This window comes from Pan troglodytes, chromosome 15 (genome assembly GCF_028858775.2).
Source record: "Pan troglodytes isolate AG18354 chromosome 15, NHGRI_mPanTro3-v2.0_pri, whole genome shotgun sequence".
Classification (NCBI taxonomy): Eukaryota; Metazoa; Chordata; class Mammalia; order Primates; family Hominidae; genus Pan; species Pan troglodytes.
In genome coordinates, this window is record NC_072413.2 from 17,261,516 (window position 1) to 17,273,878 (window position 12,363).

A 12,363-nucleotide genomic window follows, 5' to 3' on the forward strand; every position below is an offset into this window, starting at 1 on the left:
GTGTGACAAGAACGCTGCTTTTAGCTGAACTAAGGAGAAAGTCCTACAATAATAATATGTTGTCCTACAAGCATGCAGAATAAGTACAAATATATTGTTCTGAATTCTCAGAGAAAAATAGAAATTAGACAGCGTTTGAATGATATATTTCACTTACAAGATGTAGTATATAAAATTGAGGATCAGAGATAGAAAAAGAAACTGTGTAATTCATACTCCTTCTACTGGATGTTGAGTCCGTTTTTTGCTTTGATAAAATTATCTACCAATGAGGCAAAAAGATAAATCCTTAAAACAATGAGATTTAAAAGTAAGTTGTTATGCTCAGTACTTTATAGGAGAACATTCAAGTAAGTGTCAGAGGAAAACAAAAACCACCTAGAGATGCAACTAAATGGCTGTTTAATTTATATAGTAAACAATAATATAAAAATGGAGAAGAATAAACTTCTGCATTAGGTTCAATACTATCTCATAAAGACTTGACCAATGTTTCACCTGGGGGCATATACCTCTCCAATTTCCCATTACAGTCTCTAATCTATGAGTTAAATGTCTACAGTTCCTAAACAATTCACCTCTTTTTTTTTTTTTTTTTTTTTTTTTTTGAGACAGAGTATCCCTGTGTCACCAGGCTGGAGTGCAGTGGTGCAATCTTGGCTCACTGCAACCTCTACCTCCTGGGTTCAAGTGATTCTCCTGCCTCAGCCTCCTGAATAGATGAGACTACAGGCATGCACCACGATGCCCAGCTAGTTTTTGTATTTTTAGTAGAGATGGGGTTTCACCATGTTGGCCATGATGGTCTCCATCTCTTGACCTCCTGACCTGCCCATCTCAGCCTCCCAAAGTGCTGGGATTACAGGTGTGGGCCACCGCACCCCACCACCATTCATCTTAATATGTAAGATTACATAAAATGAACTGAGAAGGCTGAGCCCTTTAGAATTGACCTCATGCAACTCATGCAGATGTGTGGAACTAATGAAGAAATATGGGGCACACCAAAGAACTCCAATTTATTTTAGCCTCACTCATTTTATAAGGCAAAAATTGTCACAGTTTTTCTAGAGGTCACCTAGGAAATCTACAATATACTTATTTTTCCCTAAAAATCAGAAAACATTTACTTTTTGGAATTTAAGATATAATTTCAGATGGGCAAAAATTAAGTGTTATCAGAGGAGATTTGGTCACTGTGATAAAGATAGGAATACAGGTGCAGAGAAGAAAATGGTGGCAACAATCCCAATAATAATACAATATTCTAAAATAAGTATAGAAAAAGATATCATAATTGTTAGAAAATGTATCCCTTTCATAATTAATTATGCTGTACAATGTTTTTTCTTATTTTTCTTTCTAGCTTCATTGAAGTATGATTGATAAATAAAAATTGTACATATTTAAGTTATATAATATGTGTGTATACATTGTGAAATAATAGCCACAGTCAATTAACATTTCCATCAACTTACAAAGTTACACTTTCTCTGTGTGTGTCTATGTGTGCTTGTATGGAAATACGTAAGACCTACCCTGTTAGCAAAATTCAAGTATACAATACTTTCTTATCAGCTGTAGCTACTATGCTATATATGTTAGGTATCCAGAATTTATTCATCTTTTAACTAAAAACATCTCCCCATTTTTCCTACCTTCTAATCCCTAACATCTAATGAGTTTAAATTTTTTAGATTTCACAGATAAGTGAGATTATGCAGTATATTTGTCTTTCTGTGTCTCGCTTATTTTACTTAGCATTAAGTTCTCTCAGTCCATCAATGTTATCACAGATTTTAGGATTTCCTTCTTTTCTCAGGATGAATAATATTCTATTGTATGTATATGCCACATTTTCTTTATCCACTAGTCTGTAATAAAGTCTAGTATTCAAAATACACAAGAAACCCTTCAAATTTCACAAGAAAGTAAACAATTCAGTTAAAAATGGGGAAACAATATAAATGGAGAAGCCACCAAAGGAAATATAAAAATGGCAAAAAAGTATTTGAAAATATATTCAACAGCATATGACTTTAGGGGGATAAAGCAATTCTATATATTGAAATTTCCTTTAACAAAGAAAGCAAATAGAAAACTTTCTCAGAAAAACAAAATTTAAGTGATTGTCAGCTGACCTGTCTTGCAAGAAATACTAAAGGAAGTTCTTCAAGGGGAGAGAAAATGATGCAAGTGAGAAATTCAGATCCACAATAAAGAAATACATGAAAAAGAATAAATTAAAGTTAAAAACTTTTTTTACTCTTCTTGATCCATAAGATAACTGTTTAGTAACAAAAAATGGGTAATTATAGAATGTGGACAGATGAAATGAACAATAGCAATGTCATAAGGTACAGGAGGTACAATCTGGTAGTATTTTTATGAGATACCTACACTACATGTGAAGTAACAATTTTATTTGAAGATAGACCTAAACTGTATATAATCAATTCTAACTAATTTAATGATAGACTTAAAATGCATATAATCAATTCTAAGAAAACCACCACAAGTTTTTAAAAGAAGTGATGAGATCACATCTCATGAGGTGATGAGATACACCAAGAGCTGAGACAAAAATGCAATCATAGAAGATGCTCAATTAAAACAAGAGGAGGCAGGCCAGGCACAGTGGCTCATGCCAGTAATCCCAGCACTTTGGGATGCCAAGGTGAGTGGACCCACCTGAGGCCAGCCTGACCAACATGATGAAACACCATCTCTATTAAAAATATCAAAGTTAGCTGGGTGTTGTGGCACACATCTGTAATCCCAGCTACTCTGGGCTGAGGTGGGAGGATCACTTTAACCTGGGATGTAGAGGTTGCAGTGTGCCAAGACCACCACTGCACTCCAGCCTGGGTGACAGAGTGAGACTCTATCTCAAAATAAAATAAAATGAAATAAAAATAAATGAATATAATTAATATTTATATTCTACTTCAACAAAAGTAGAATACACATTCTTCTCTAGTTTGTACAAGACAGACTGCATTATGGGCCATAAACATCTTAAAATTTTTCAAAGAATAAAGTTCATACAAAGTACGCACTCAGACCACAATAAAAATTAAAGTAGAAATAAATAGCAGGAAGAACTGAAAAATTTTTCAAATATTTGAAGACTTAACAAAACATCTAAGTGCATCCCAAAAGAAGACTAAAGAGTAATTAAACTATTTGGAATTAAATGGAAATGGAATCAAAACTTATTAAAATATATGAGATACAGTAGAAATGGTACCTAAATTTATAGCATTAAATATATATTATTATGAAAAAAGAGATAAAATCAATAACTTAAGCTTCTGCCTTAAGAAACTAGAAAAAGAAAATCCAAAGTAAGTAACAAGGGAAAAAATATATAAAGTATAGCAGATATCAGTAAAATAGAAAACAGGAAAACAATAGAGAAAATCAATGAAACAGAAAGCTGTTTCTTTGAAAAGATCCATAAACTTGCTAACATTTAGACAAACTAATAAAGAAAAAAAGAGAGAATGCACAACTTACAAATATTGGAAGTGAAAGAGGGGTATGGGTTATGACTACTGACTTTGTGGACATTAAAATAATAATATATTTACTATATTAAAAACTCTATACTCACAAGTTCAATAACCTATATAAAATGGACAAATACCTTGAAAGACACAATATGCCAATACTCACAAAAGAAAAAATAGATAACATGAGTACTTTTATATCTATAAAAGGAATTGAATAAATAGTTAATAACCCACCCCCCCACCAATGGTTCCAGGCCCAAATGGCTTTAGTGGTGAATTCTATCAAGCATTTAAAGGAGAAATTATACCAATTTTCCACAGACTTTTCAAGAAAATGGAATTAGAGATAACACTTCCTAACTTATTCTATGAGGTAAATATTACCCTCCTACCAAATCCAACAGACATGACATGAAATAAAATCAATATATCAATATCTCTCATGAACAAAGATCCAATAATCCTTCACAAAATACTAGACAATTGAATCTAACTATGTATTTATTCTAGGTAAGACTGTATGCAAGACTGATTCAATATTAGAAAATTATCTGCAGAATTTCCTAAATCTGCAGGAAGAAAAATCATGTGACTGTATCAACTGATGTAGAAAAAGCTTATGGCAAATTCTATCACCCATCTATAATTTGAGAAACTCTCAGAAAACTAGGAAATGAGGTGAATTTTCTTAACTTGACAAAGAACATCTACAAAACCCCTAAAACTATCATACTTAATGATGAGAAATGGGATGCTTTTTCCCAAAAACCAGGAGCAAGAAGAATTTTGTTTTTTGTTTTTTTTCTTTCACCACTTGCAAAATGAAACCACCACTTTGGAAGACAGATGGGCAATTTCTTATGCCCATAGTTGCTATACTATATGTAAAAAAAAAAAAAAGTCTTACATATAATATAGCAATTGTGGTTTTTTTGTTTGTTTTGAGATAGAATCTTGCTCTGTCACCCAGGCTGGAGTGCAGTGGTGCAATAGAAGGATACTGCAACCTCCACCTCCTGGGTTCAAACAATTCTCCTGCCTCAGCCTCCAGAGTTGCTGGGAATACAGGCACCTACCACCATGCCCGGCTAATTTTTTTTTTTTTTTTTTTTTTTTTTTGTATTTTACTAGAGACAGTATAACTTGTTGATTTGGGAAATTTTACCATGTGGCCCAGGCTGGTGTCCAACTACTGAGCTCAGGCAATGCGACTGCCTCGGCCTCCCAAAGTGCTAGGATTACAGGCATGAGCCACCACGCCTGGCTGCAAATGTGTTTTTAGGTGTTTATCCACCTTATTTGAAAACTATGTCCACACCAAAACTGGCACATGAATATATATATAGCAGTTTGTTTATAATTCCTGAAACTGGAAGAAACCAAGAGATCTCATAATTGATGACTGGAAAAAAAAAAAAAAACCACTGTGATACGTCATATAAGGGAATATTACTTCCTAAAAAAGTAAATGATCTGGCAAAAGATTCAGTGAGGAGGTTTAATAGGTGATGCACGTGGGCGTTATTTGGACCAGTCAAAGTATTCTGTATGATACCACAACTGTGGAAACATGAGAGTATGCATTTGCGTTTGTCTTTTTTGTTTTGTTTTGTTTTGTTTTTTGAGACGGAGTCTGCTCTGTCACCCAGGCTGGAGTGCACTGGCACGATCTCAGCTCTCTGCAATCTCTGCAACCCAGGTTCACGCCATTCTCCCGCCTCGGCCTCCCGAGTAGCTGGGACTACAGGTGCCTGCCACCACACCCGGCTAATTTTGTTTTTGTATTTTTAGTAGAGACGGGGTTTCACCGTGTAGCCAGGATGGTCTCTGTCTCCTGACCTCGTGATCTGCCCGCCTTGGCCTCCCAAAGTGCTGGGATTACAGGTGTGAGCCACCGCACCTGGCCTGCATTTTTTAAAAAACAAAGAATCTCACAGCACAAAGAGTGTCACTTAATATAAGCAAATTTTAAAACAACAACAACAACAACAAAGTAGGTGTTCTGGGGATCCTGGGATGGAATGCAGAATGTGATAAAAAATCTAAAGTACTACAAATGTATAAAGCCACTTCACTCTAGGGAGTGGGAAAAACGTGCTGACATAAGCATCTTAGAAAATGGATAGGCCTTCCATGGTAGCTCACACCTGTAATCCCAGCACTTTACGAGGCCAAGGTGGCGGATCACCTGAGGCTGGGAGTTTGAGATCAGCCTGGCCAAAATGGTGAAACCCCGTCTCTACTAAAAAGACAAAAATTATCTGGGCATGATGGCAGGTGCCTGTATTCCCAGCTACTCAGGAGGCTGAGGCAGGAGAATCGCTTGAACCTGGGAGGTAGAGGTTGCAGTGAGCCGAGATCACGCCACTGCACCCCTGCCTCAGCCTGGGCAAGAAGAGCAAAATTCCATCTCAAAAAAAAAAGAAAGAAAGAAAGAAAGAAAAAAACAAAGAAAATGCATGAAGACTGAAAGGAAGAGAAACTGCAAATAACTCACGTGATCTGGTTGGTATAGCTGTTTCCTAAAGGAAATGGGATAGCGATTCTGATATTGATAGAGAATAAGTGTATATTGGAACTAGACAGTTAAGCAAACGATGACAAATGACAGGAGCCTGGTTTCTCACTATTAAAGTGGGAGCTTAAATGTAAGCAAGGGGAGAAGACCAGAATGATCAGGTGATAAAAGAATTGAGTCGTAGACATCAGTATGAACTAACACTTACATACATTACATTTAGAAATATTTATAGTTATGTCTATACACAGCTTTGTATACACACATTTATTTCTTTGCTCTGTAAGCTAAGACGGTCCAGAACCAATGATATCCCAGCAGAAATGAGCATATCTAACACTCAAGTCTTCGATTCTTGGGTTCAAAATTGAGGCACAGAAAGGTTAAGTGATAGCTAGAAGGTGAAAGACTTTAAAGTAATATTCAAGCCCAAGTTGAACGGAATCCAAAGGCCAAGCTCTTTCTATTCAAGTAGGCCACTCTTTCACTAATGTAGTGAGTAATAAGAGTGAATGAATGTTGTTCTTTCTTCAGGAGAATATTAAATATTTGTTTTGAAGGCAGAGAAAGAGCATGGTATTTAATGTTGACAATTACATAAATCATTATATGCTTTGAGACAGTGGACTAAACTTTCCTAAAAAGTCTTCTCACTCTCGTAGGACTGCTCTACACTGGGCCTGTGCCAATGGCCATGCAGAAGTAGTAACACCTCTGGTAGATAGAAAGTGCCAGCTTGACATCCTTGATGGTGAAAACAGGACACCTCTGATGAAGGTAAATGGTAGCCAGTTCTTTCAGCAGGAGATGGATTTGGTTTAAATACATAGAATAAAAATGAATGTATCTCATTGAAATATAACTAGTTTGTGAAACCTGTGGAATATTTATTTATATTTCCTATAATTTATAATTTTCTTCTTGCTTTAATACTGACAGGCTGTGCAATGCCAGAGGGAGGTTTGTGCAAATATTCTCATAGATTCTGGTGCTGATCCAAATATTGTAGATGTGTATGGCAACACAGCTGTCCATTATGCTCTTTATGGTGAAAATTTGTCAGTGGTGGCAAAATTGCTGTCCTGCAGTGCAGACATCGAAGTGAAGAACAAGGTAGACGTTAACCAATGTTATTTTCAAAATATTTGAAATCCATTTGTTTTAACATTAACATATGTAAATTGTTTTATATTTGGAAGCTCAAACATTCCTATTTTCCTATGAAAATAGTTTAACAAAACTTAATTGTCTAGGATTTTGCTTTAAATATTAATATTTTTACAAGAACTATTAGTATGGCTTTTCTGTGCATTATGATAAATATTTGAGTTTGTTAAAGGTAAAATTTTTCAAATATTCTTTCCCACCCAAGTTTTTTTTTTCTTTCCAATTAGTGTAAAACTACAGGAAAGTAAAATTTGCCTGCATAAATTGAGTCAACATGTAAAATTTAGGAGACATGAAGAAATCTGGATTTCCTCTTAAAGGATTGAATCTGGTGTTTCTTGAGCCCATATGACTGTTTGGTATGCTATGAAGACATTCTAGCTTTACATAAAGCATATGTTTCCAGTTTGTTACTGTGCCCACCTAGTTACATCACTTATTCAACTTACCTCTTTTGCCTCTGTAAATATTTCAGTTATCAATTCCTCTCTCATAGTATATTTTGGTAAAGATTTCAAGTTATTGAAGACAGTTTATAGGTGTTTATAACATATAGTTTACATTTTACATTAATTCATTAATAATGGGGTTGTCTTCTAGAATTTAGAATATTTTTTAAATGAAGATTTTTGTTCATATAAACCATAAATAATCATCTTCTATTAGAAGGCCTTTAAGCCTTTTTAGATTAATCATGTTTATATTTGGATGGGTTATGCAAATTGCAGAAAATACTATATCTTTCTCCACAGACTTGTCCCTTAAAATTCAAGTGATTTAGTGGCTTCTATTTTGCTAATACATATACATGAGTTAGAACTTTCATTAATAAGCCATTTTATTCATACTTCTGATATTTTGCCAAAAAAAGTATCAATTACAATAGAAACCAGAATAAAAATGGATTATTGCATTTTAAGAAGTGGATATGCATTAGGATCCTAGGAGTATCATTATAATTGAGAATAAACTTTTATACTGAATTGCTTTTGTTTTTTTCTTTTCTTTTTTTTTTTTTTTGAGATGGAGCCTCGCTCTGTCACCAGGCTGGAGTGCAGTGGTGTGATCTCAGCTTACCGTAACCTCTGCCTCCCTGGTTCAAGCGATTGTCCTGCCTCAGCCTCCTGAGTAGCTGGGATGCAGGCATGTGCCACCATGCCCAGCTAAATTTTTTGTATTTTTAGCAGAGATGGGGTTTCACCATGTTGACCAGGATGGTCTCGATCTCCTGACCTTGTGATCTGCCCACCTTGGCCTCGCAAAGTACTGGGATTACAGGCATGAACCACCTCACCTGGCCTTTTATACTGAATTTCTAATAGCTGAGATAAAATCCTATTGTCTGGTAATAGGATAAACCTCATGGATGATTTAATAATAAGCAATCAAAGTTTATTTGAAGCCAATCTCTTTTAATTTAGAGCCACTTCCTTAGTGACCCATTTAGAGCAGGAGTGCCTGACATTGGCATCTGGAATGTTGGGATCATTGATAGAAGAGAATCAAGTAAGTTTGTATCACCCAGAGGAAACCTCCATTTTTGGGGGGAAGCTTTCAAAACTGCATCCCTGAAATTCTAATTTGTCAAATGTTAATGTTTGCCACAAAAATATACTGTCAAATAAGGATTAGGTAAAGTTCAATTCATTTATTGAATAATGAACATTTAATTCACAGTTTTATAACATTTCTTGAACATAGATAATGGTGGAATCTGTTGGGTTACAGTGCTTCTGGTAATTATTCTTTGGAATATAGTTGAAGAAACACTGTTCTAGAGGTAATAATTTAGATTACTAATTTAGTAAAAAACAAAGTATTTACTACTATGTCTTAGGGTTTAAGGATATAGAGGTAAAAGATACAGCCCCTGCCCTCAAGAAGCTCTTGGTTTAAATGGGAAACAATAAAATCATTACAATATAATGATTTTTGGAGATAACCAGAGTTAATGTGGTGATGCAGAGGCTGAATGTTTACAAGAGAAGGTGCAGTGCATGGGAAAGCACAGAAAAGTGAGAAAGAAGGGATTGCTATTGATTTACTTTCTATTGTTTAAGTTCATAGGATATTATATAAGGTATTCAGTTCAGCTGAGAAATATGTAATTTCATGAATTATAAATGGTTTTTGCTGTTTTACAGGCTGGCCACACACCACTTTTACTGGCCATAAGGAAAAGAAGTGAGCAAATTGTGGAATTTTTACTGACAAAAAATGCAAATGCAAATGCAGTTGATAAGTTTAAATGGTATAGTAGTTTTTTTTATTAAAAAACACTTGAGTAGTGTACTAGAGTAATAACACTCAAGTCAGAAATATTAAATTAATAACATTTACTTAAAATTATTAGATTATACAGAAAAATACCAACACAAATTATCAGTTAGGAAGAAAAGCAATTATTTGGACTGGTCAACATAAAGAACAGTATATAGTAGGATTTTCTTCTTTTGTTATATTGACTGATTCTTATTTGTAATCTGATGTTTTTGGTTGCATTATCTTCTATTAGCTAAAGTGGTTCTGTATTAGTTTTAAGAAGTATGAATTTTTAGTTTACTTTGTAATTCAATATTGAATGATTAACACCTTTATAGTAGTTTTCTAACTTCTGTTTTTCATACACTTTTTAAAAATGCAATATTTGCTAGGCATGGTAGCTGTCATCTGTTATCCCAGCACTTTGGGAGGCCAAGTGGGTAGATCACCTGAGGCCAGGAGTTTGAGACCAGCCTAGCCAACATGGTAAAACCCCATCTCTATGAAAAATATAAAAATTAGCCAAGCATGGTGGCACATGCCTATAGTCCCAGCTACTCAGGACAAATATTATTCCTAATATTGTTTTAAGTCTTCAGATTGCTCTCACTTGTCCCACTTCTAGCTAATTTTGAAGTACAAAACATTATATCAGACTAAGGAGGAAATAGATAATTCTCCACTTAAAACTTTGCCCCTTTTAGATTAGTGAACAGAACATATTTTCTTGCCCCTCAGTGGACTTTATGTTAGCCAATTCTACTATGCCATATCCCAGTGAGACATGAGTCTTTTCACCCCTTCCTTTTAGCCTTGGTTGTGATTTGCAAGAATAAACACTTGAGCACTCAAGATACTTAACATTTGTTAATATATGTAAATGGTTAATTCTACACTGACAGGCACATATTAAATTGGTTCTGTTCCTAATAATGAAGTTATCTCTTTGTTATTTTAGCACAGCCCTCATGCTTGCCATATGTCATGGATCATCAGAGATAGTTGGCCTGGTTCTTCAGCAAAATGTTGACACCTGTGCTGAAGATACATGTGGAATGATTGCAGAACGTTATGCTGTTGCTTGTGGATTTAATCCGTAAGTGTTTACATTTAAAGGTTAGGTGAGATTTTATAGTTTGTTTCAGGTAGTTTTTGAATGACAGTGAGTTACTTCACTTCATCAGCCAGAAACCAGGCAGAAAGCTAGACTAGTTAGAAGGAGTAATGGCTCCAGGATTCTTCATTTTAGGGCGTTAGGGATGCTAATGTTGTCTTCTTGATTTGAAGTATAACCCCTATGCATGGGATAAACATAAAGTCACAATTTTGGTTTTTCTAATTAGTTGTTTGGGTCTCAAAATGTCCACTTTAAGCAGAAAACCTGATAGTGTCCCCAGGGGGCTGTCTTCCATAACTTCATTCTTGAATTTTTTAAAAGAATCTGAACCTAAGTCCAAGGAAGACATTCCTTTCATACAAGTCAGAAGGATTGCGGGGGAAATGCCCATTCTCTTCTTTTTGTTGTTTCCATTCATTCTGTTGCTGCATCGTTGCCATTGAAACTGCTCCTGCAGTCTGGTAATGATTGACCTTTGTGACCAGGATGCCCTTATTAACACAGATCCCTCAGTCTTCATGATGTAGACTTTGAAGTTACTACATGTTTTTAAAGTTCACATACATATTCTCAGCCATTGTTTCCAAAGTACCAGCACCCTACTCTGGCAGCTAGAACTTTTAGCTTTAGCCACACACATAGTGAGCAAATTGACCCTTCTCCTCACACTCAAAACCTGATGTGAAACCCACATCTTAGCCTGGGCATGGCCTAGACCTTCATGGTAAGTTATCCTTTGAGTGGCTTTTTTCTATTTTCTCTAGCCAATATTAGTTGTGGTAGTTTGAAACAGTAAGTCAAGTTGAAATAATGTTACAGGAAGAAATTAGAGATCCATTTTGTCTTTGTTAACAGATCTATATCCCTGGCCCTTTATATCCTGTGTAGCACCATTTTGTAGGTAGTGGAAGGTCTCACCTTATTCTGTAAAATCCCATGTCATCTTTCCCAAGTTGTAGTGGGTTCCAACTTGTGGTTGTCCCCTCAAGTGATTCTTTTTTCCTAAAAGTAAAAATCTCCCATGCTTCTTACATCTCTACCTTGAGTTTTTAAAATATTTTCAAATGCTGCATCACCATGAAGCCATTCAATAGACTTCACTAAATCTCAATTAAGTTGGTTAGATTTAACAGAGCTAAGCCTCATCCATCACTGATCAGTCTTCATGTATAAAAATAAGGATTTGTGCTGGCTTCAGTTGTTCATATAGTAAAATTGAAACAACGTTGAGAAGATCAGCATGGTCCCCACACAAGGATGACATAGAAATCTGTAAAGTGTTGCATATTTCTTGCAGTCCCGAAAAGGACATTTTACTACTTTCTAACTAGCTCCAAGGAAATGGTGTGAGTCAAAGCAAAATGGGTGACACCCAGTATTGCAGTTGTGATTTTCATACAAAAAATTATTTATGTAAGGTGATCTATGAAATGAGATGTGGTAACACATAGGATCTTGTGTGCAATATTTTGTTAGTAGGGATCTCAGAAATGAGAAAATACCAACTTGCATCTTCTTTGTGGAACTTACAAAAATGAAGGTAGGGTTTTGTCTTCCACAGCAGCTGGAAATGAACATAGTGACTAAGCGTCATTCTAACAAAGATTTGTTGGTTCAGAATTTAAGGAGGTAGATAAAGAGTAGTAGTAGTCCAAGCCAGATGCTGACATCTATTAGTTTTCTGCCCTTGGTGTGACTGATGAGCTCAGTAATAGAGTATAATTAGGTTATCTGATTTAATGATTTAATATATGTATAAATAAATTTCATTACAAAATATAAAA

At 35.2% G+C, this 12,363-nt stretch overlaps 1 non-coding gene across 1 annotated transcript; it reads left to right on the top strand.

Annotated features, from left to right (window-relative positions):
- Positions 1 to 11,764: 11,764 nt before the first annotated feature.
- LOC112205639 (U6 spliceosomal RNA) lies at positions 11,765 to 11,871 on the top strand. The gene has a single exon (XR_002939742.1). It is a non-coding gene; the product is annotated as a U6 spliceosomal RNA (small nuclear RNA).
- Positions 11,872 to 12,363: the final 492 nt, after the last annotated feature.